At 39.9% G+C, this 25,504-nt stretch overlaps 1 protein-coding gene and 1 long non-coding RNA gene across 18 annotated transcripts in view; one reads left to right on the forward strand and one right to left on the reverse strand.

Annotated features, from left to right (window-relative positions):
• The window catches only part of LOC146640792 (NACHT, LRR and PYD domains-containing protein 12-like), a 257,689-nt gene that overhangs the window by 111,032 nt on the left and 121,153 nt on the right, over nucleotides 1-25,504 (reverse strand). The gene's annotated exons all lie outside the window — the stretch shown is intronic.
• LOC146640795 (uncharacterized) lies at nucleotides 4,982-7,113 on the forward strand. The gene is made up of 4 exons (XR_014909882.1): nucleotides 4,982-5,093; nucleotides 5,499-5,577; nucleotides 5,945-6,040; nucleotides 6,804-7,113. It is a non-coding gene; the product is annotated as an uncharacterized LOC146640795 (long non-coding RNA).

Here is a 25,504-nt window from a genome sequence, read left to right on the forward strand (position 1 = left end):
TTTTGGAGTTTGTACGTGTTTTGTCTCTAGGGGCCACCGCATATATCTACCATAACCACTTTTTTTTTACGTCAGTAATTCCTTTTTGTGCATAATTTTATATTATTGTTAATAATAAATTAATTAAAGCAACAAAACAACCTGAAGAGCCGGTTTGGAGCCGAAAGAGCCGGTTCTCTAAAAAGAGCCGGAAATCCCATCACTACTCTGAATGGAGGATCAACACTTTCACTGCTCCTCCCTAAACACAGAGGATGCTGGGACTTGTAGTTTTTACCTTGTGTGATATTTATGGCTGTGACACTAAATCACAGCATGTAAACTTCCTGCAAACATGTCACAGGCGATAAAAGTTTCACATTAAAGGTGAAGTTATTTTTCTGTCTCATGTTCAATAAACAGTGAGCTGGGAAAACTGAAGAACAGACTTCAGACGTTCCCTGCAGAGTTTCTGCTGCTCGGTCGTCTGCATGTTGCTGAGACTGAGCTGATGATGAAGCTGTGATGGGTTTATGGCACGTTTGGTTCTGGAGAAGAGTTTTACTGCCGGTGCAGGTGAAATGATCAGAGGTTACAGCCTCTGGTTAAAGTGGAGGCAGCGATCAGGACGGCTGAGTAGCAGAGGTCTCGAGGGTCCTAAAGTGTAAAAGCATCAGTGTTAGTAACACAAAGATGACAGAATGGGATCATCCACACAACACTAACATCTAAATCCACGGCAGGAACTCTTCCAGTGTCCTGAAAAATCTGTGTGCACGATGCTGAGATTAAAATCTGTCTGCTCATCTTAATGCAATATTTACTAAAGTCTGGTAGAAGTTTTACTGATTTCCAGTCCACTTAGCAGACGTGTGGATAGGTGGTGGGTTGTAGAGCAGACTGAAAGCTTTAAGTTCATCCTCTGATTAAAAACTCAGACCCACAGATACAGGAAGTATAACGCTGGTGTAAGACAGGAAACGGCAACACGGCAGCCATCTTTTTCCTCCCATGATGACCAGTGTCCCAGCAGAAGCTGGGGTTTGTTAGATCCTGTTCGATCCAGAGGAAACAGGCTAAAAGAGTCGATCGGGGGGGGCGACCGTGGCTCAGGGGGTTGGGAAGCGTATCTGTAACTGGAAGGTCGCCGGTTCGATCCCTGGGCTCTCTGTCCTGGTCGTTGTGTCCTTGGGCAAGACGCTTTACCCTACCGCCTACTGGTGTTGGCCAGAGGGGCCGATGGCGCGATATGGCAGCCTCGCTTCTGTCAGTCTGCCCCAGGGCAGCTGTGGCTACAACTGTAGCTGCCTCCACCAGTGTGTGAATGTGAGAGTGACTGAATAGTGGCATTGTAAAGTGCTTTGGGTGCCTTGAAAAGCGCTATATAAATCCAATCCATTATTATTATCATGGTTTTATTATGTGCACGTTATGATTGAAGCTCTGGTTGTGTGTTAGAGACAGAACCTGCAGATTCCTCCACTCTGCCTCCTCCTCTGCAGGAATCAGCCTCTTGGCTGCTTTTATTCACCAACGTGAATAAAATCATCAAACTAATCCAAGTTCATTGTGAAATGCCTGAAAATGGAGGAATAAATCTGTCAGTTACCGTATAAAGTTTGAGTTTGTCAGTGTTTTACACGGAGACGGTCGTCAGATGTTGAATGTTTAGCATGAAAGTTCCACATCTGGAGAAACCTTCAAGATTAAAGCCAGTGAAAAGTGAAGAGTTTCTGCAGCAGCCGCACTTCCTGCAAATCTGTTCTTTCAAAATAAAGTGAAGAGTCTAAAATTATATTCACGACAGGTTTAAAGGTGAAGGTGGTCACATGGTTTTAGTGGAATGCCTACGTGGGCGCGTCTGAGTGATTTTGATTCAGATTCGTGCAGCGTGGAGCAGTAAACACTTGTTTTTGTTCATCTGGACTCATGAAGGATTCCAGTTAGCACATTTCCAGCCAATGAAACGTAACTACAGATGAAGACAAACACATTTAAGCTGCCTGACTCTCGAGTGTGGGTGCGTGTTCCCATTTTCAGGCTGTTTTAGTTTTCAGTTTAGAGGAACGCTGCAAACTCACAAAAACTTCTTTCTTGTGAGGTTTTGTTGTCAGACTGATAAAAGCAGCAGCAGCTGGTGTTTGATGAGCAGACGTGTGTTTCCTGTTCTGTAATAATCAGCTTGTTACCATCACATAATGAACTCAGCCGTGACCAATGAGGCCGTCCTTGTGCGGTTCTCTGGCGCTGATTCTGACTGTGACCTTCACCTCTGCAGGGTCGCCTCTGCTCGTGGCTGAGCTCGTGTTTGTCAGGCTGACAAAATAAAAGCTTCTTCATTTCTGTGGCTGAAGAGGAGTCTGCTCTTCTTCACCAACAGGAAGTGAAACATTTCTCACTGATTCTGAAATCTTCACTTGTCTCACAAATTCACAGTAACACACACACACGGTTGTGTTTTCATATCCTTGTGGGGACATCTATTTGACATCATGCTCTCCTCAGCCTTTTACTCTAACCATTAAGACTGAATGCCTAACCCTGACCTGACTGTCCCTGACACTAAAACCACATTCTGAGTCTCACAAATGTCTTCAAACTTGTGGGGACGGGCATTTTGGTCCCCACAAAGACATGTAAACATGCACACACACAGGTATTAATGACTTCACAGGTTCATGTTTGGGGCTTTTAGCATCTTTGTGTGTCGCTCAGATTTAATTCACTCTTGTTTTGAGGTTTTGTGCCTTTTTGTTTCATTCTTTGTGCGTTTATTTCCTCTTTAAGCCTTTCAGGACTAGTGCTGTTGGCTTTTTCCTGGTGTGTTATTAGTATTTTTCATTTCTAAACTTATTCTAAAAGAAGGACCGATGGAACATTTATGTGAAAATAAACATGATCATTTAATGTTTTTGTCAATCACAGTGTTGGGACTAACGCGTTATTAAGTAACGTGTTACAGTAACTACGTTATTATTGTGGTAACGAGCACGGTAACTAGTTATTATGCTAAAATCAGGAACGTGTTAGTCGTTACTGGGATTTAGATAGGCTCGTTACTCGTTACTTCGTGTGGTGGCTGTCGCGGAGCTTCCACAGATTCAGTAACATTAGCAAGTGGTGGAAGCCAGCAGGTGGAGGAGGGAAAGGGGGACGCAGAAGGAAAAGAGACCCGAGGCAGCCGCCGGTCCAAGTGTGAACTGAACTTCAGGTAAGAAGTTATGACCTGCAGTCTCTCTGGGTCAGATATAAACCAAGTTTAGGTGGAGTTTATTTTTGTTATTCTGAATTTTTCCGTACTGCATACTAGCTAGCATGACAGAGTTTCTATACAGCTGGGTGGGTGCTATGAAGTTAATGATGTTGAACTTTATTTTGTTCATAAGTTATTAGAATTGCCAACCGTCTCATCTGGTATTCAGAGAAAATATTACGCATTTCTTATTGAGGTGAAAAGGAACAGTTTGTCCCGTAATTCAGCTACAATGAAAAAGGCACAAAGCTGGATTTATTCTGTGTCTTTGCTGCACAGCTGCCTCTTCTTCTTTCATTCTCCCCCCTCCCTCTCCTGTTTCTACTTCAATCATGAAAACTGATCAGTGATCAGCTGATCGTCTCTCTTGTTTGTTTATCGCCCACTTTGCATCAGAAAGAGGAAACCAGCGGATGTCGCGCTAAACAACAGCAGCACGTTTAAGCTTGATCAGCTATTGTTAGAATTTATTTCATATTAATTTCTAGTATCAGCTGATGTTTGCTGGAGCCACAGCTGCAAAAAAGCTGCTGGTCATGATGTCGTTTTGGTTATGTGGTGAGAGGGAAACATGAAGATGAAACCAGGAGATGTCCTTACTGAATCATCAGAGCTGTGATGGAGAAATAGGTTTACCTTTTAGGTGACATGAATGAGTTGAAGGGAAGTTATGAACTGTTTCTGAGAGACAAATAACACCAGCATCCTTTTTTAGGTAGCTGACAGCTGGTAACTGTGCAGGTGCGGATCTAGCAAAGTGTTGCCAGGGGGGCCAGGTAGGGCATTAACAGGGAGAGGGGGGCACAAAGAAATACTTTTCTTTCTTATTCTCATTTAAAGTGTCTCGCTTTTAAAAAATAATTATCTGAATCTTACAACAAACGATTGATAGATTGATGCATATACACCATCAAGACAGTGAGCGTCACTGTCACAACAGCGTTTGTTTTCATTCAAAGGCTTTAGGATTTTTGCTATAATGGTGAGCCGGTCTCTAGTCACAATGCCCAGGCTGATTTTTTTGTCCCAGTCCAGCCCTGTATGCAGCTCATCTGCAGTCTGGTGTTACCTACATCTTCCTATTCAGAAGGCAGAATTTCCGAGTTCTGAGTACAATCGAAAGCACCACGACTGCAGTTTTTGTGTTGGATGTAAAAAGCGCACATGATGCTGTGACGTAGGCTAGAATCATGGTGGCGGTCAACGACGGTCCAGGCGTGGGATTTCTCTCGTGGAAATATGCACATTATCTTTTCCTTTCTATTGGTAGGTGGCACAGTGCACTTGTGGCAGGTAAGCAAGCTAGAAGACTGGCAAAGTTATGGAAGCAACACATTAACAAGAGAATTCTGAGTAAAACCAAAGTTACTTTCCCTAGTAACTAGTTACTTTGAAAGTAACAAGTAACTTGAAGTAACTGAGTTACTTTTGATAGAAGTAACTAGTAATGTAACTAAGTTACTAATTTAAAGTAACTTACCCAGCACTGGTCAATCATTAAAAATAAATCCTGGTCTTTCATTTTGCTGCTGCATTGTTCACACACTGTAAACCCCAATAGTCTACCTGACTTATAAAGTTTGTGGATATAACAATTAAAATTCCTCACAAAGTTGAAACAACTTAAAACTTTTCTGTTCGGTTAACGATTCAAACAGTTATAATTGTACATGGCTTAGAAGTTAAGAGTAAATACTGCTTTCTTAATTATGATTTTTGAGTAAATGTTTTTTTCCGAGCTCCGCATGTGGACGTCATGACGTCATGACGTCTTCTCTCTAACCTGAACGACGTTGACAGAAAATTCTGTTCAATATGGCTGCCCTTCTCGAGCGACTGGAGAACACATTTGGAGAAACTTGTAAGTAAAACGGAACCTTCGTTATGTTTATTTTTTCCGTAAAAAAGCAAGTATATTAATATGTTGCAGCCAATAACTTGTTTTCGAATGCGCTGTTGTGTTAAAAAGCACAGACCCAGGTGGTGAATAGTTGTTCGCGGTTGTTCGCGCTCTTTTTCAAACATAGATTATGTCGTCAGTTTTACAGTTTTAACCGATTAAAACACAACGCAAGAAAGTTGGCGTTTTTACAACAGCAGCCTCATTGTTCGGCAGGTTTTTTTTTTTTTTTTCTTCTCATTAGCATCATTCAAAAGTGACTTAGCTAGCAGTGGCAACTTCTATCTAAAACAATTGAAATATAGCAAGGTGTTGTATATTTAGTGTGCTGATAAGGTTTTCAATATTTTTATTTTTTCTTCCAAGGCTGAAGGCCAAAGACAAAAAGACAGAAGAAAAAAAAATTCAGACTGCAATTAATTTCAGGTGGAGACAGTAAACACAGGTGAGTTGAAAGATCTATTGAAGAAAGTCCCTTAAGGTGAAGATTTCATATATTGATAATGATAAAATTAACACAAATTAAAAGTTTCACTGATAAACACACAATTTTTCCTTGCTTTGAACCCCATGTTCTATATAGATCACAGCTCTGATCTGGAGAACACTATTTTAAAATACTGTGTAGGGTTTTTGTCAAATGATTAAGAAACATACTCTCTGTCACAAGAGACAGAAAGGTTGTATCTTAAAAGAAAAGTCTCCAAAATTTAGTAGAGTCTGATGTCATGCAGTTTCATAAACATGTATTCTCCCCAAAGAATGACACCTGAAAACTTTGCGTTAAATGAACTTTTCTTTTCCCTTTTTAGGAGGCGCCTGATATCAACGTGAAACGCACTGCAGTACTTCGTGCCCTTCCTGTATACCTGCGGGAGGAGGACCCAGAATTCTTTTAGACATGTAATGTAAGTGTATTTTTGCATTACTTAAATTCTGCCAGTAAGATAAAATGCTATGGATTTTTTTAAATACAATTTAATACCCTAGCAGCTACCAAATTGTACAAACAAAATACCCTCTCTGTAGAAAACCCACACACACACAGGTCAGGAGCAGGGCACAGGCGTATCACAGCACTATGGCTATGCTGCAGGTGGCCCAAAAACCAGGCTGAAGTCAAGATTTAGTTTCTTTTTGAGATAAAGTCATGAAATAAAAAATTACTTTTTTTTTTTAGAAAAATAATAAAAATACAAATTATGTAATGCAAGAAGCTAACACATTAATGTACATTTTTCAAAAAAAGTAGAGTACCCTAACTCGTTACAAAGTAACCCACTACACTGCTGAATGTTTTGCTAGATTACAGGTCATGCTTGTCACATTCTCTCAAACCAACCTTACTTATTTAATTGGGGCGATCGTGGCTCAAGAGTTGGGAGTTCGCCTTGTAATCAGAGGGTTGCCGGTTCGAGCCCTGGCTCCGACAGTCTCGGTCGTTGTGTCCTTGGGCAAGACACTTCACCCGTTGCCTACTGGTGGTGGTCAGAGGGCCCGCTGGTGCCAGTGTCCGGCAGCCTCGCCTCTGTCAGTGCGCCCCAGGGTGGCTGTGGCTACAATGTAGCTGCCATCACCAGTGTGTGAATGGGTGTGAATGTCTGGATGACTGAATGTGTAAAGCGCTATACAAATACAGGCCATTTACCATTGATACTGTGTCTATTCCAGGCGGACGCATTGGATGAGTCGACCCTCATTGACACTCCAGTTGCCCTTCTCACAGTGGTTACCGACGGCGCTTCCCAGTCCAGTCCATTTTACTTCCTCAAGCATGGCTGTTTTGGTGAAAGGCGACTAGGTGATGCGTGATATTCCCAGATTTGCAAATGCATTTGCTTTATTGTTTGGCTTGATCTATGCTCTGCATTTAGACTACCCCAGGAAGCTGGTTCACACATTTGCCTTAGTCCAAAATATCTTCATGGGGCTTGATGACGGCAAACCCCTGAAACCCCTGCCTACATGCTGTTAAGGAATATAAGGCAATGTTTGTCAGGACACGCACTCTGTTACTGAGCACTTTGTTTGAAGCACTTTAAGCAATTTAAGTTTACTACAGGCTTTGGGTGGATTTAACTCCATCAGTTTACCTAATTTTCCTATACTTGACTGCCTTATCTGGTTATTTGGAAGCTGATCGTCTTTGTACCCATTTTAAAAAATTGTTTTTCATTTCTATTTAAAAAAAAGTGATTAGTATTTGACTTTTTGTTTTGCATTTTTGTGTATTTTGAGAAAGATGCAATTAGGACTGATGTCGTCCTTTGTGAGTTTATAAAAAGATAAATGTTCTACACAGAATTTATAATGCTCACTTTATGGTGCCAATGTCCATGTTAGTTGTTTTATAAAAACATTTGTGATGTTTTTAAATTTTCATGAAAAAATGTTAAATAAACAAAATGTAAAGTAACTGAATTTCCGTACTTTTTTTTTTTTTTAGTAGTCTACACTCACAACATAAATATCTTTTAATTAATAATCAGATAATTTGAGTTTAGGTTGTAATATAATTGCATTGTGTTGCATCAAAATAATAAACTACAAGAAACACAAAAATATTGAAATTAAAGTATACAGTCTTTGAGTAAAGCTCAATTAATAAAATATAAAATATAATTTAAAATTTTTAGGTTAACAATAAATACAAATTTTGAGTACCCCATACTTAGAAGATATGAGTTTTTGTACTTAAATCTTTTGAGGTAATCAGTTTCCACAAAAGTTTTAAGTTCAGTCAACTTGTTCGGGTTTACAGTGCAGAAACACATATTTTCCTGTTTCTTTCTGTTTGTGTGTTTCTGCTTTTGCCTGTTTAGAGCTGCTGAGCGGGAAAACCCAGACGAACAAAAACCTCTTTTAAGTAAATGTTTGAGTCACTTTGGGTCTGAACTGTAAAAATCTGCAGACTGAAACAGATTTGAAGGCATCACAGAAACAGCCTCACATTCAAAACATGAAAGAGAGGACTTTTATTTTGAAACACTCAGGAAATGACAGAGGGAAAGTTTTTTAATTAAAACAAATTATTAATTTATACAACCACCAAAACTATGATGATCCTCCTTCTCCCTAAGATGGCAAACTGAAACACAAGTTTCCTTGTGGCTCAGGAAACTAACCACTCCAAGTTGGTGACTTTTGGAGATTTATTTTCCTGGATGATTGAGAATGCATCAAGACGAACACAAAAGGAAGTTCACCGCTTTTAGCAGCCCCCCCCCCCCCCCCCCCCCCAGGCAAACAAAGAGGCAGTTGGCAGTTAGAAATCAGCAATCATTCACACACCCCCACTCCCCTCCAGAATTCTCAGGTAACAACCTAATTTACATATGAATGACTAGCCAATTTAGCTTCCACTTGGCTGAAGCTAAAGCCTAGCTAAAAGCCTACCAGCCATTTGGCAACTCAGCCCATCACACGTCCACGTCTCTCCTTGTTTTGTCTTTTATTATGAAAGGGTTGTGTTTCCATGTTCAGTGTGTTTCATTTTGCTTCCCCTGTGGTGTCAGGTTCATTTGTGTCAGCTGTGTTTCCACTTCCCTCCTTTCTCTTCTGTGTATTTAAGTCCGCTGTCTTCCTCTGCGTGACAATAAACTTATTTTGATTTTTAACTTTCTTTAGTTTTTCAACAATATTATGTATATATAAACATTTTGCATCTTACAATATAAAGCCTGGATCCTGCACATATTGCACTTTGAACTTGAACTGTGTTGTCTGTTTATTGGAGATTGTACTACTTGAATTCATTATCCTGGTGATATAACACATTAATTCTCCATTTGGAATCAATATAGTATATAATACAGTATCTGTCTATCCATCTATATAGCTATTGAATTGAACTGGAGTGAATGGAAGAGAATTAAATAATGGATTTCATGTTCATGTTTATCTATGTTGTAACAGTGACGACTTGAGACATCTGTTTGGCACTATATGAAGAGAATTAAATAAAATTTAAATGAAAATGATATTAACTGTATTTATACATTTTATATTTTTGGATGAGACACTGTCAGTGTGCTGTTATATAACTCAGTATTTTTAAGGCCTGACTGGTGGCATTGGTGCCCATTGCTTTACTGTGCTGTTGGATGTGTATGTGGGCTATCCCTTGTACCTGACATTTGATTGGGCATCACTGTGTTGCTATGGTATGATCCTGGTAGTTGTTGTTAATAAAACAATAACAAATTCAAATTCAAACATTGCTGCATTCTTCTGTCACTGAGGATTCCAAACCTGCACTCAGTCTCCTCATTACTTTGGTATTGAACAGACAAACTTTGGAGCTCCTGCAAACTTTATTCACAAACTGCAAATATTTTACACAAATCTGCGACTGACAACAAGCACAGAGACTTCAAACAATCACTGAAGTAAGGACTGAAAGATTTACTTTAAAACAATAATGATTAAGACCTTTTTCGTAAGGTTGTTTTCCCTTGATTGCCAGCTGTTACTGTTTTTATCTTCATATCTTTCATATTTGTCCACCTAAACAATGCTTTAATGATACAGTTTGAGAAGTTTGATATGAATTTATCCAACTGACTTGAAAATGAAACTGACAACTGTCCTGTAATCTTACACAGAGAAACCAAATCCTGCGTCTTTGCCTTGACAGACGCCTAAAATGGCTCGAGCTGTGGTAAGTTACCCTTCACTGTGTCTGTTTCTAAACATTAAATCGTGTGAATTTTTAAAGAAAAATCCAACAACAACAATAATAATATGTAACAGAGCAAAACGTCAGATGACTTAAATGTTCCTCTGCAACACAAAGTCAAAGTCTGCCTCCTCCACAGGCAAAGGAGAAGCTCCCACGCTCATCCAGTGGAGACCGTTGTGCTCTGGACAATGAAGTTCCCGCTTTCATGTTCAGACCTATCAGTGCACCTGCATGTGAGCTCCTAAGTCCACCACCTGCTGATGCCAGCTTTCAGTCGAAGGACACAGACAAGATCATGCATCCAGATTTGAAAAACGATCGTTCATCCCTGGATGATGACGTGATCTTTTTCATGTGTCCTACTGATGTTCCTCTGCCTCCGAGACCTCCACCCACTGCAGAGTTAGGTCTCTGCAGAAAGCGCAGATATTCTACTGCTTTTTCTGTTAATGATGAAGAGGAACATTTGATGCCCAAACGCATGAGGCTGATGAGTTCTGATGTTCCAGTTTCTTCAAATCCTCCACCTGCTGATGCCAGCTTTCATGCAAAGGACACAGACAAGATCATTCATCCAGATTTGAAAAACGATGGTTCATCCCTGGATGATGAAGTGATGTTTTTCATGTGTCCTAGCGATGTTCCTCTGCCTCCGAGACCTCCACCCACTGCAGGGGTAGGTCTCTGCAGAAAGCGCAGATATTCTACTGCTTTTTCTGTTAATGATGAAGAGGAACATTTGATGCCCAAACGCATGAGGCTGATGAGTTGGGATGTCTCTAAGTCTCCAGCTGCTGAGAAGGAGTATGTTTGCTTTACGTGTCCTGAAGACAAGAGGTCTGAGTTACCTCTCAGCTCCCTCCAAGGCCATCCACCATCACAGGTCAATAATAATGACACTGACCAGTGTACCATTCTGCTGCCTCCTGAAATCCCAGTACCTCCAAGTCCTGCCCCTGTTGGAGTTCTAGAAACTGTTGATTTTCCTTTTGTTGATAATTAAATACATGTTTGTGGTAATAAATACATTTTTGAGCAAATACACGTTGAGATGATTCGGTTGCTTATGATGGTTATAATTATCCAAACAGTATTGTTCCTAAGAAGATCTTTACTTTTTCTACTTATTTTCTCCATGACCTATTTCGATGTCTATTTTGAAGATCCACTCATATCATGACAGTATGCTTATTCTCAGTAGAGTGTATAGCCACATCTGAAGAAAGAATAAATTAAAGTCACTCATTAACAACTTACCACATACGCCGGAGCTGAATTCAAGATGTAAGCAGACGTTTCACAGATATCTTGGTTGTCTTTCCATTTCCTACACTAACAGTATCCTGAGAATTGGCTTATAGAGCTGATATAAAGGTGAAATTTGATGACTTAATCGAAGCATCATCAGCTTAAATGCAAATGAATCCACTGTACTTGAGGTAACCTAACACTGACCATGAACGCCACAATCACTGTGCGCCAGTCCAACACAGTGCTTTACTGTGAACTCACCACAGTACTGCAAACTAAAGTGTTTATCTTCCAGTCCAATCCAATCCATCTTTATTGAGAAAGCACTTTAAAAAACCCAGGACAAAACCAAAGTGCTGTACAGTAAATGAGTTAAGAACAATAGAATAAAACATAACAGTAAAAAAATAAAACACATAATACATAAAAAATGTAAACAGCCCTATATTTCAAAACAAGATAAAACAGCAAAAATAAACTAAAAAACTCAAACTAAAAACCAACATCTTACAAGGTGTCAAAGGTCAGGGTGAAGAGATGAGTTTTCAGGAGTGATTTAAGAACAGGCAGAGAAGAAGCCTGTCTAATCTCTAAAGGCAGATCGTGTCACAGTTTCAGAGATGCTGCAGCAAAAGCACGATGTCCTCTAAGTTTACGCTCAGTCCTGGGAACATTCAGGAACAGCTGATCAGCTGACCTGAGACAGCGGGTGGGTTTATAAGACTGTGGCAGCTCAGAGAGTTAAGATGCAGCTAGGTCATGGAGAGCTTTAAGAGACATTAATACCAATAAGCTGCTAACATGATGTTGTATTTTATTTACATGTCTGTTTTAGCACTTTAACATTTGCATCTGTCTAACTGGCTAACCATGCAAGACTATTGTAAGCATTGCTCTGTAATAGTGCGACATTTTGGACCCCAGGAGGTCCTTCTGTATCTGCACGATGTTTGACCTGCAGTCTTTATAGCCGCCTATGTATATTCTTTTAAACCTTTTTATTGTTTTTAAATGATAGTTACGGACCAAATGTTAAACTATATAGTTGAATATATAGTTAAAGTGTTTCTCTAGATACAGAGAAAGGTTTTACATCAAAAGGTCATCTGTCTGCATATAAAACAGAAGCTTTCATGCAGATGCACTTCCTGTTTAGAGACTTTGAGGTTTAGGTAGTGACGGGGGTGATTTACTGAGCGTGTAAGTTTTCCTCCTGTCAACACACTCTACAATGCCGCCCACATGCCACTCCTGTCCAGTCTTGAAAGCAAAACATGTATGTATAGTATAAAATGGTGAAATGCTGATTTCCATGTTTCAATTGAATCACTTGATTGTAATCAATTGATTGCAGAGACTTTTGTCAAGACCCTATAGAATCAGAAGTCCCGTGAACATGCACTAATAAAAGCTGCAGTTGTAATAAGGGATAAAGTGGTGTGCACAATGTGTGTTTGGATAAGATGTCAGTAATGCATTCACATTAAAATCACAGGGTTTCTTTCTTTTTCTTATTTTTCTTACATATCATGTAAAAAAAAACACTCCTGCAGCATTTTTTCTCTGCCACAGATTTAGGAGAGGAAGAGTCCAGCATTTCAACACTTATGCAAATGTTAGTTTATTTGATAGGTGCATCAGTAGTAATTATTTAAATTAGAGTTTTCAGCAGTGTTGTTGTATTTACAGCAAAGTGCCTGCAAAGTGTAAAAACTAATTAACTGATGATACTAGACCCTTAAAAGAGATAAACACCACTAGTCAAGTCATAATGGCTACTTACAAATACATAACCACTCAACACAACCCACACAGTGATCTAATGCACAAAAACAAAGGAGACTTAAACTGGCTGAATCAATTACTGTAAAGAAAACATGGAGGAAGGCTTCCTGTGGTGTCTGGCTGCAGTATAGGTCATAAACCTGCCTCCTGCATTACAGCAGACAGGTCAGGGGTCAAATGAAAAGCAAAATGTTTACCTCAGATAAGGGATGCACCGATACCACTTTTTTGGAAACGAGTACGAGTACTTGCATTTCAGTACTCACCGATACCGAGTACTTAATAAAAACATGATTTAAATTTACAGGTAACAGCTTTAGTCCTATAATTTAACAACAAACAAACAAGGGACTGGTTTGGAATTAAGAAGATTTATTTAAAATAAAAGCATGTTGTATGCAACATATTACAGAATAAATAATTATAAAAAAAATTTAAACAGTGACAGTGCAACTCAAGTATTTTTCAGTTTATTTTAAACTCTGCCGCTTTGGACAACACAAGGGGCATTAATAAACATCTTTGCCATTTAGTGCACAATATGTGAATAAACTAACAACATCCACTGACATAGAACTGTGGCAGTCAGTGCAACTGAGGTAGGTATTAACATCAAGTCTAAGATGACTCACTAAATGGAGAGAAACAGTGAGTGGCAGGGTTTTTTAAGAAAAGTAGCTTTTCTGCATCATCAGCAGTCAGACTGTTTCTGTTTTCATCTATAATGTGTGACACTGAGCTAAAAAGCCTTTCACTGTCCACACTGCTACATGGGGCTGAGAGCTATTTACAGGCTCTTTTAGCCAAAGTGGGGAACCTGATTTTGTTGACACCCCAGTACTTCAGAGGACTGTCTTCACGAGGGCTTGGGGCCTCTCCGAGGTATGTGTCGAGCTCAATGGCAGCACCTGCTGCCAGCGGCAGCCTGGGCCTTGAGGAACAGTTTAGCAGGAGGTTCTGCAGCTTCTGCCCGACTCCCCTCTGCCTCACCTCTAGAAGCTCCTGCTTCAGGTGCAGCTTGGCCTCTGGAGCAGTGTTGGAGAAGAAGCGATCTTTATACCTGCACAAAATTCATAAATGTATTAATATGTGGAAAAATAGGACTGATGTCATGTAATACGTGCTGTTCCAGCGTGTCTGTACGTCCTGCTGCAGTCTCTTTATTGGCTGGTTGAGCTGTCCCTGAATGTCCTCGAGGCGGGAGTAGGCTAAGGCGTTTAAAATGTTTAAAATGCCCAACTATTTTCTGTCCCACTGCTTTAGCATCAGCTATGCTCCTCTGTGCTAATAAGCGTGGGTAAATAAGCGTGGGCAAACTCTTTGTACTCGTTGTCGTGTTGGGATTTTAGGTGCTTGATTAAATTACTTGTGTTAAATGCGCTACCTTTTGAGCCTCCTCTGGACAATTTCGATGAGCACAATTTGCAGTCCGCCTTTGTTTTCGTGTCTTTGTTAACTTTGAAATAGTTCCACACGGCTGACTTGTCTCGCCTCGCTTTCTCCCAGCTCTGAGACGCAGCCGGGGCCTGTGGGGCGGGCACTCGGCGCCTGTGATTAACCCCTTACATGCCGCTCAAACATAGACAGGTCTCAGACCGTGGTATCAGTCCTCGGTATCGGGGAACTTTTCACGAGTACTTTAGAAAATGTGGTATCGAGGCCGATACCAGATACCGGTATCGGTGCAACCCTACCTCAGATTAAATATTTCCCAAAGTAAATTGGACTGAACTGGCCAGTTAAATACACGAGAGGATACGAATAGAAAAAAAATATCTAAAAACAAAGAATGAAAACCAACTATTAATTTAATACTTAAGTCTGTGAAGGTTCTCAGTCATCCAGGTCATCGTAGTCTAAGGAGCTTGGAAAGAAAAGCGTCTGGACTTCTTGAGTTGCTTGAAGACGTTTCACCTCTCATCCGAGAAGCTTCTTCAGTTCTAAGGGTCAATGGTGGGGAGTCCCAGACTTAAAACCAGTGGGAGTTTCGCCCCAAAGAGGGACAAAGGACCCCTGATGATCCTCTACCTAATCACATGAGCCAAGGTGTGAAAGCGGGTGTGGGTCCTAATCAGCCAGGGTTTCGGGTGAGCTCATTGTGAAACCTGGCCCCACTTTATCATGTGATTTCCTGAGGTCAGATGGCCCAGGATGTAAATGGTCTGAGATCCCTTCCCAGACGCCTTAACGTCCAGTGAAAACAACACATCATTTTCTCTCCAGTTACCCTCAGCAGTCCAACAGACCTCCAGCACCAGTAAAACATTAACCAGAAATTGTTTATGGGACATGTGTCGTTATTTATGTTTGTGGAAATGTGCATTAAAATTAAAATAAAGATGCTGGTGTCTGACGTTACTGACTTCCCAATTGTGTGGCTTCTGGTGTGGCCTTCACAATTCAATTTTCAATTCAATTTTATTTGCACAGCAACAAATCACAACAATATAAAGTCGCCTCAAGGCGCTTTATATTGTAAGGCAGACCCTACAATAATACATACAGAGAAAAAGCACAACAATCATATGACTCCCTATGAGTGAGCAGTCTGGAGACAGTGGGAAGGAAAAACTCCCTTTTAACAGGAAGAAACCTCCAGCAGAACCAGGCTCAGGGAGGGGCGGGGCCATCTGCTGCGACTGGTTGGGATGAGAGAAGGAAGACAGGATAAAGACACGCTGTGGAAGAGAGACAGAGGTTAATAACAGGTATGATTCAATGCAGAGAGCTGCATTAACACACAGTGAGTAGGAAAGGTGACTGAAGAAGAAATACGCATTGCATCATGGGAATCCCTCAGCCACATACACCTGTTGCACTACACAACAAATGCAAGCATGTCAGTTTTATTCATTTTATGCTCATCTTCGTACAAATTTTAAAGGTAATGCAGTCAAAACTTTGTAAGTATCTGAGTGATTGGATGAAGTGGTTTGATGACGTAAACCCAACACAAAACACAACTAAAACTAAACTGAAACTAAGGATTTTCAGGAAAATAAAAACTAGACTAAACTAGCAAAGAATTGGTAAAAACTGATTCCAACTGGTAAAAAAAAAATTGAAAATCTGGAGGCAAAACTAGAAAAAACATAGAAACTAATGAAAATTGCAAAATACTTAAAACCCTGGGGCGGAGATTTGCAGATCTGACCAGGAAATGTTATAAGATGGATTGTCAGGACAGTCAGCGTTAAAGCCACTTTCAGTCCATACTAGGATGGCATTGACCAAGGTGTGGTTTGGCTTGTTTTATGTATATTTGAGATCATATGGCTCTGGATGGACCAGTTACCAGGGCATGGAAGGAGGACAGACTCATTGACTGAGGAGAAGGAATTTCCTGGGATTGGAGATCCTCTGGGTGAGTGGTTGATTAAAAGCATGCATAAAATAGAAGTTATCTGTTGTTATTGATTGGTAATAGATTGATAATTGGCCACATTTACAGCTGTATTGACTTGTTGTGGACGTAGTCGACTTCAGGTTTAAGCACTCTAATTAACAGGTTGAAAATAGTGACATTAAAGGAAGAATATGCAGCACCACCCTGTCAGACGCCAGTGACGGTGGAGCTCACTGATGAATCAGGTGAGCTGGATTCATGGCTGATTCAAAACTAAGATCCCCCTGCTGTGGTCAGGAAGGGGAGAACAGGGGGAAATAAAATTTAAAAGAGGCATTTATAAACGTTTATGGGTCAAGCGAAACGGGATAAAAGGGGGTGTTTTACTGTTATTTTAATATCAGCATTATTATTGTATGAGAATCATGCAACAAGTATTGCATCGATGATCATATATTGAAGCTTTTGACCTTATACTAACATCTGTGTTCCTGTGATGGTTATAACCTCTGATGAATCTTCTATTTACAGGTGTTAGGATAATGATATAATTTTTCATTGCAGGTGTAACCATGATCATTTTTATACATATTGCAACTTGTTGCTCATTGTAGAGTTGTGCTCAAGTTAATAAGGGTTAAAAGCTACAGTCAGTGCGAATGTCTGACTGATCTATTGAGGGGAAAGGCTTCGAGCACAGAAGGCCGCACGCGCTTACAAAACACTGATATCATGTTATTCTTTGTGATCTTTTCTTCAATTATGTCTTTAAGTTTAGTTTAAATAGTGGCAGTTAATTAAACGACATTTATTAAAATATTAAATACCTGAGTCAGAACATTACACGCAGATCACCTTAATGATCTGGGAAACCTTGTAGCTGCCTAACTTTTTCTTTTAATGTTCTAGCTCCGTTGATTTGACACATGGGGATGTGTCAAAAAAAAAAAAGGGGGGGGGAAGTTGAGCTTTAACATCAAACAAGGATTATTTGAACATTTTATAACTTCATTTGTGTCTTTAATACCTTAGGAATGGTAAAACTTAAGCTAATAGCGGCCCGAGAAGTTTCCGGTCTTTTGTAGAGAATCAGTAAGAAGCATAGATCATTATTTCCATGTGTAAGCATCAATCATTGAAATGAACTGAATAGCGTTGAGAAGATTTGTTAATTTCTTTGTCTTTTGTTAAAAAGAGTGGTTTCAATAATGTTCAGACACACCTTGCAAATGTGCTTATAACGAGTTGGCACTTGGTCTTTTGAAGGTCATAAGCTTCGTTCGGCGTGATGGTCCGGACTGATATATTGCAGGTATTGACTTTGAGTGCAGAGGGCTAAATGCAAACACGCTTACACACACATAGGATATGATTAGAATAAGTCCCTGGAACATTCTGAATGTTTTTAAACCAATTCTGAATCACTAGAAGGTCAGTAGATAACAACATTAGATTATTAGGGTTAGGAAGAGAGGTGTTTTGGTTTTCTGTCTCTTACAGAGAAAGGAACAGACACCAGACGAGGTCACAGATATACGAGGATCCTCCGCAGCAGAGACAGACACAGTGACTGCCAAGACACCAACTGGGTCCAAGGGTCATGGCGTTTGGGCTCCAGCTAGTCACCACAAAAGGATGGATCCCATAAACACAGCAATAACCATGAAGGGGTTGGCGGAAATCCGGGAACACCAGACCAACGAAGTTCGAGAGGCTCTTGGGCAAAAAGGGGGACACGTTCCTGTTCCTTTTTCTGGAGGATACACAGATCGTTGTTTGAAATCGGGGCAGAATAATCCCCTGATCTGTGCCACGACTGAAGGGTTGTCTAACCCCTGAGGTTGAAGAATGAAGAGCAGAGGATCACCCAACTGGACGACACTGGTAGCTGCAGCAATAACATAAAAGGCTAAAAGCTCCTTGGACAGAGGTTCTAGTCTGAGTACGTCTGGAGGGTATAAGGTAGCACCAAATAAAGCTGTGGGAGACCTGGGGAGTGTCATCTGTACCTGCTATTGTTGGAATAATAGTTTGTCTTGCATCTGAACTGCGCAAACACAGAGGTCATCTCACATATGGTTCGCCCCTCAGGGGGACAAAGGACCTCAGGAGTGAGAAGAGATGAACCCAGCCACACTGGATTATGGGGTGTTGGTGAGCTCATTATTCTAATGAGCTCATCAGGGGGAATTATTAGATTATAATATTATTTTATGCCATGTTAGACCCCTAATTAAAGATGGTGAATTATTATGTAGTTTTAGTTGGCATTATTCTCCTGAATTAGAAGAAGCTGATAACTATTGCATTAGTTAAACTGATTTGCATTACATTAAACTGCTGACTTGTTGTGAATGAATGATATTGTTTTATGATGCATTATACTGCTGAGTTATAAGAAATACTGTTCGCAGAAAGTAATTGTCTTATTTGTCTGATTAGAAGAGAACAGAATATACTGGAGTTTTCTGCCCCATCTCAGCAGGAGCAGATAGACGGGGAGCCAAGGTCGTAGCTTAGGCGCTGTGTGAGAGAAAGCATGTGAATGTTTAGGCTTTTTATGATAAGGTGGAGGCACCAGAGGCTATAAGAGTTTGAGCAATGCTCCACCATTTTGAGATCTGAGGCTGTCTGCATCAGTGCCCATCTCCCACGCGTGTGTTCATTAAAATCATCGTTTGACTCAACCCGACCGGACCAGTGTTGTTATTGTGGTTTTTCCTCTTGTCTCCATCCCCAATATTTTGAACCATAACACACGCTATTTTAGTTTAAAATGCTTATAATGTTATGATAAATGGTAGTTTTGTTGTTACTTTTACAATATTATCCATCCTTCAGCTTCAGCGAACATGACAGTTAGCAGTGTAATAATTCCTCTGTGATAAAGAAAAATTAGCTTGTTTTCTTTTTGTGTGGGAGCTCGCACAGTGTTTCAACTTTACAGCCTTTTAATATGAAAGTCCTGTCAGTACACTTCCTTTTTACATCATTTCACACTTGCCCCGTGAAGGGCAACAGTCTGACGTCTGCTTAGCCAGGAAAGCTTCAGCTTGTTTCTTTCCGCACATCTTCCTCTTCACTGTCGGTGGCTCACAGACATGTTAACAAGCATGGACGTATCAAAACTTTGCTTGATTTTGCTGTTACCACTAGCTGTGTCCCATGATGCTGAAGGTAATACAAGGAAACTATTTTCATTATGCATTATTAATATTTTTAAATTTATAACCTCCTTGCTTTTAGTTTAAACTAAACACATTATTATGGGATTAAAAAGATGGTTTAACATTCACAAAATATAGAAACTAAAGTCCTCTCTGACACAGGCTGAATCTTGTATTTACCGTATTTTGCTGTCCCTGTTTACAGAGACTGTTGTGAAGACAGTCAGGAGAGAACACGATGTCACTCGGATTTGCAACAAGGAAAGTCAGACTACTATTGTTTTGATTATCTGTAAGATCAAAAGACAGAGGGACACAGGAGGAGAGTGTCATCTGCTGTATCGACACGGAGAGAACGTTACTCAGGAATGTGACCCCAGGTTCTCAATAACAAAAGAAAATCAGACTGCCTTTCTGGAGCTGACCAGTTTAACACCAGCTGATAGTGGGAACTTCACCTGTGAGTGTACAAACACTGAAGGGACATATATTGTCCATATCAGTGTCACTGTGGAAGGTAAATGCATTTTGGTTTCTTTATCTGACACAGTTATTCAGCACTGTGTTAGCATTGTATTGACCTGCTTATGTGTTTTTTATTCTTGTAATTTGTTCATTTCTTTTCTTCTTATTTTCACTTACAGCAGTTTAAATACTCTCACTGACTCATTTATCAGGTACATCTTTGAACCGAGTTGGACCACCTTCAGCCATCAAACATGTCTTCATTTTTTGTGGCACAACAAGGCGCTAAAACATTCCTCAAAGATTCTCAAGACATATTGAAATTACATCATCACACAGTTGCTGCAGATTCGTCAGCTGCTCTTACTTGAAGCAAACTTTCTGTTCCACCACATCCCAAAGGTGCTCTGCTGGATTGAGATCTGGTGACTGCGCAGGCCGTACATGATTTGAGCGCCGTGACATGGTGTGGTATCCTGCTGGAAGCAGCCATCAGACGATGGGTATTTTTTGGGCATAAAGACATGAATGTGGTCAGCAACAACCTTCAGGCAGGCTGTGGTGTTTAAATGATGCTCAGTGGTCACTACAGGGTCCAAAGTTTGCAAAGAAAATCCCCCACAGAGCATTACACCACCAGCAGTCTGAACTGTTAGAAATCAACTCATCGGGCAAGGCATCGTTTTTTTAGTCTTCTGTTGTCCAGACTTGCAAACTGTAGCCTCAGCTTGCTGTTGTTAGAGGACAGCAGTGATATCCAGTGTGGTCCGCTCTGCCTCAAGGTTTGATGTGTAAACAGCATTTTTACCCAGAGAATCACAGCTCACTGGATATTTTCTATTTTTCAGACCATTGTCTGTGAACAGAGATGATTGTGTGGGAAAATCCCAGCAGATCAGCAGTTTGTGAAGCACTGGGACCAGTAACATGTGCCATGTTGCTCTGTTTGAGCATTGATTTGCTGACATTTTATTATTTTATTAACCTTTATTTAACCAAGAAGATGAAGCTGACATGTGATTGACAAATGAAATGAACACTGAAATATTTGTGTTACACCCTGAACAAGTATACCTCATAAAGTGGCCAGTGAATGTATATAAGCAGTTGGACCAATTTCAGTTCATAGTAATATTCAGAAAAGATGCAAAAGAAGAAGAAGACAAAAGAAAAGAGCACAGTGACAATATTTAAAGCTCTGTGGTTATAAAACTGGGGTTTCATTACTTCACTCAGAGTTTCAGTAGACGTAAACTGTGTTTGATTTGTGTTTTGATTTCCAGGAAATGAAAGTAAATGATTTTACTGACAAATGCATCTTTTCAATGATTTAGACACAAACGAGGCGCACACTTCAGCAGACAAATCTTTTTCCGTTTATCTGCCCGGTGTTGTGATCATCTTTATAACTGGAGTTATCGTGGGATTTATCTACTGGAGGAAAAGTAATGGGTGAGACTATTTTTGCTGCAGTAATTCAAAGATGATATAGATGTAGAGAAAGTAAAAGGAAACATCACATTTCAATAAATGAGAATTCGGTGTATGTTAAACATCATGTCTAGAATGAACACTTTTTATCCTTCCAAAAATAATTATCATTATTAAGAGAGAAGATAATATAAATGTAGATGTTCTTACTTGATTTTTCTCTGTTTGAATGTGAATAGTCTTACACTAATGCTGACATCCTTTCTTATCAACGTGGCTGCTTAAGGTCAGGAACATCTGGAGTGTCTGTACCTGAAAATCCCAACGGTTTGGTGAGCAATTTATTGCTACGATCTACAGCAGCTAGTTAAAAGTTTGCCAGTAAACATAAAACATGTACATTTATGTTTTAGGATGTTAACTACTTACATAGATAATTACAGATTAGTGTTATAATACTATTAGTGCCAACTTCAGTGTCCTTTATTTTGTGAAGAAGCTCTTACAGAAATGAGCAGAAACATTAAATAATCCAGGCAACAGATGGAGAGATTTAAAGATCAATAGAGTGTGTGGGTAGACCGGGTTGAACTTGATTAATACCTAAAATATTTCACTTTTCTAAAGGATGACGATGAGCCAGATCAGCCCTATACAAACCTTCAGCAGCCATCGAGTGATTCCTACCAGACTATCATCTCAGTGAACCATCAACACGACAACAAGACACGCTCAGCAAGAAGCACAGGAACTGTGGGAGTGGATAATAAAGCTCTATGAAACATTTTAAAGTATATAACACTTTAGGTGACATACTAATATAATAATATTCATATATTATAATAAACGTCCATCTTTTCACACTGGATAGTTGTTTCCCAGTAATGGAGACCATTCAGTCATAATACTCCAACTCAGGCTCTCAGATTTAATACAATACAAACACAATAAACTGTGGCAAACATGACTCTTTGTATCAGACTAGTTTTGTTTTTGAACAAACATCTCATCATAATTTGAACACAATGTCCATCCAGATAAACAGAGAGATCAGTCTGGCTTAAACAATGTTGGTGGTTTACCTTCTACTGTCCTTCCACTTTTATGCACTTCTATTTTAGACATAGTAAAAGTTTCAGTGTAGACACAAGAGGTGAAATAAGGAGGGTGCAAGTCTTCCTGCTTTCACTATAGTCTACCTCACACTGTCAGCCACAGTTACTTCCTCACCAGCATGACTGCACAGAAACTCTGCTTTCTCCTGCTTCTGCTTGTGGTTTTTAGCAGTGAAGGTAAATATATATAATTAAAAAAGAAAAGCTGTAAAGCCAGGTGTTTAAGAAGAAAGCTTTAGTTAGGTTAGTGAAATAATATATGTGATTGATTTTCCCACAACAACAAATATATAGAAACTATAATCCCGATTTTGTTTCATTTTAACTGGAACAATTTATAGAGACTCTTGTGAAGACAATTGGAAAGAAACCCGATTCCACTCAAATATGCAGCAAAACAACTCTGAATATTACTGTGATGATACTGTGTGAGATCAGCACAGAGAGGAGCCGAGGAGAACAGCGTCGTCTGCTCTATCGTTACGACCGAGGCTTTATTCATGGCTGTGACTCCAGGTTCACACTGATCAAAGAAAATGAGACTGTGTTTCTCCACCTGCTCAACTTAACATCTGAAGACAGTGGGAACTACACCTGTGAGTGTGGATTTCGTGGTGGATTGTATGTTCTCCATCTCAGTGTGACTGTGAGAGGTAAAAACATTTTCTATTTATACCCACACCGCAGATTCAAGGTGGATGTTTGGAACTGCGTTAACACTTTCTTTTCTGTCATACATGGTTTGAGGTCGTCATTCCCGCCTGCAGCGGCTTAATGAAAGGTTTCAGTCAGGAGATGAACATCTGGAATGTTTTTAAGCTCTTCTTCTGGCTAATTTGTTTAAAATTTCATTATAAAACTGCTCCAATCACAACTTTGGTGTTATTTCATCAGTGAAATGTTTGAATGATGCAATTGTAACTCTAATGTAATGAAAAGATAAACATGTTTTCCACCTTCATATAACAGGTTAATGCAAATTTCGTGACTTTTCATGTTTTCAAAATGAAGTTTTTTTGTGTGTATGTGGCAACATTCAACAGACGATGGAGATTCTTCTGGCATGAAGTTCATGGCTACAGTTCCCATCATTTCTGCTGCTGCTTCACTCATCAGTGTGGCTGTGATAACCTGTGGTTACAGCCTGAGGAGAAATCCTCGCAGGTGAAAACTTTTACTGACGCACTTAAACTCATGAAATGACCCTTTGAAATCACTTGAGCACATTACTGCATACAGCAGCCACTGTGGTGTTCAAAGTATCTCATAGGTTCTTTTAAAACACCACACATTAGTTGTAGACATAGCTAGTCTTGTTTTTGAGGTATTTTTCACCCCATGACCTCTGATGTTTTTATCCTAACAGAGAAAACAGATCAGGTCTAACTAACTTAACAGGATCTGAAACTCGCCAGATGTTTGTGAGTTTTCCATAGTTCTGTTTTACACTTAATTGTGCCGAGGGTGCAGTGCATTATGTCTGTGTTTTAAGCTGCACTTTAATTAAATGTAAATGACAGTGTAAATTGTTGTTTAGGACAAAGAGGACCGCTACATGAGCCTTCATCGGCAAAACATCGATGTCTACCAAACTATCTCCTCCGGTCGCCTTCATCATGATGCTGAGGCCACTGCATGTCACAGTCATGTACAATAATAATCAGAGATGGAGTTTTTACCCTGACTACGTGATCTATAAAACTATGATGCTAGACATGCTATCTATAAAAGACACTGACATTTTAACTTGCCAGCATCATGTGTACTGTTAGTTTGTTTTGCACTGAAAAAAGAGAAAAATATTAACGTCCAGTAAAACTTGTAATTATGTTGTGAATGAATTGCCTTAATTCATGGCTTTTAACACCATTTAATTTCTGTTTTTTATCTGGTTTGAACGTTGAAAATCCTGCCACTTGGCTCTGTGGCCTCTGCCACCATTATGGTTTTTGCTATACTGGTCCACTTGATAGTCATATTTGATGATGATTTTACTTTATTTTGAGTCATTAGAATCAGAACGGGGGTCAGGAAAGAAGAAAAAAGATAAGCTGGGGAGAAAGTTAACAGAAGAAGAGGGAAAAATAGAGAAGAAGAGAAATAGATGGAGAGGAAGAGAGAAAAAATACTGAAAATCTATTTCATCATCTGCTGAAAAACACAAGGAAAAACCAACACAGTGGGGAACCCACAGCAACAACCAATAATATGCAGTAAGTAGGCTAGTAAGTAGTAGTAAATAATAGATATTAAATGTTACTGAGCAGTAAATGGGCCCAGAGGGCCGAGACCTGAGGGCACCCCACCCGCAGCACAGGCCCAACAGAGCCAGGGGGCCGGGCCCCACCGAGCAGCCGCCCAGAGTGAGCCACTAAACACAGAGAACCACTAATGCACTGTGGGTGGGGGCACCAGCTACTGGCAGGAAGTGTGGTGGGGGGAAATAATACGTGACTATTTTTATGTGGAGTGGAATTAAACTGCCATAGAATATGCTTGTGGTGGATTTGACTCAACACAAGCGTATTGTCAAAGTGTTCTTTGGCATGCATCGAGACAGTTTCTCAGATACTGAAGTGACTTGAGCAGAGCCAGTTAAAGCCTACTGTGCTTGAGTGGGCAGCTCAAGTTTCCACGTGGAAGGTTTAGTGAGACAAAGACAGGAAGTTAAAGCTGCTGACTAATAATCTGCAGGTTCCTGATTTGAGTCTCTGTTAAGAGGATGGTGTCTCTGAGATAATTGCTTTTGTGCATCGATAAATAAACAGGGAAATAAATGAATAGAAAAAAGCATCCGAGCGGATGTGCACCGACGGTGTGCCCACTGGTCTTAAAGTGCCTTTGCGCCCCTTACCATTTATGGAGGTCCCATTTGGGCACATTGGCATGGACCTATAGTGTACATGGATGTTGCTTTGTATTAGTTCTGGTATATTATACAACACAATAACATGATGCAGTGCTGCTGTGCAACATTTCTGCAAAGAGTGTGGTGCAAGCAAGGAAGATAAGATAACTCTTGCACAGTCATACCTAGTGCAATAATACAACAAAATTGGAAACTGTCCCACCATAACACAATCATTTAGATACAATATTGGACTTTGTTTACATGTAACTGCACAAATAGA

Source organism: Rhamphochromis longiceps, unplaced genomic scaffold (genome assembly GCF_057381845.1).
Source record: "Rhamphochromis longiceps isolate RC_006_pf unplaced genomic scaffold, R_longiceps_female_GT1.1 unmapped_scaffold_1, whole genome shotgun sequence".
Lineage (NCBI taxonomy): Eukaryota > Metazoa > Chordata > Actinopteri > Cichliformes > Cichlidae > Rhamphochromis > Rhamphochromis longiceps.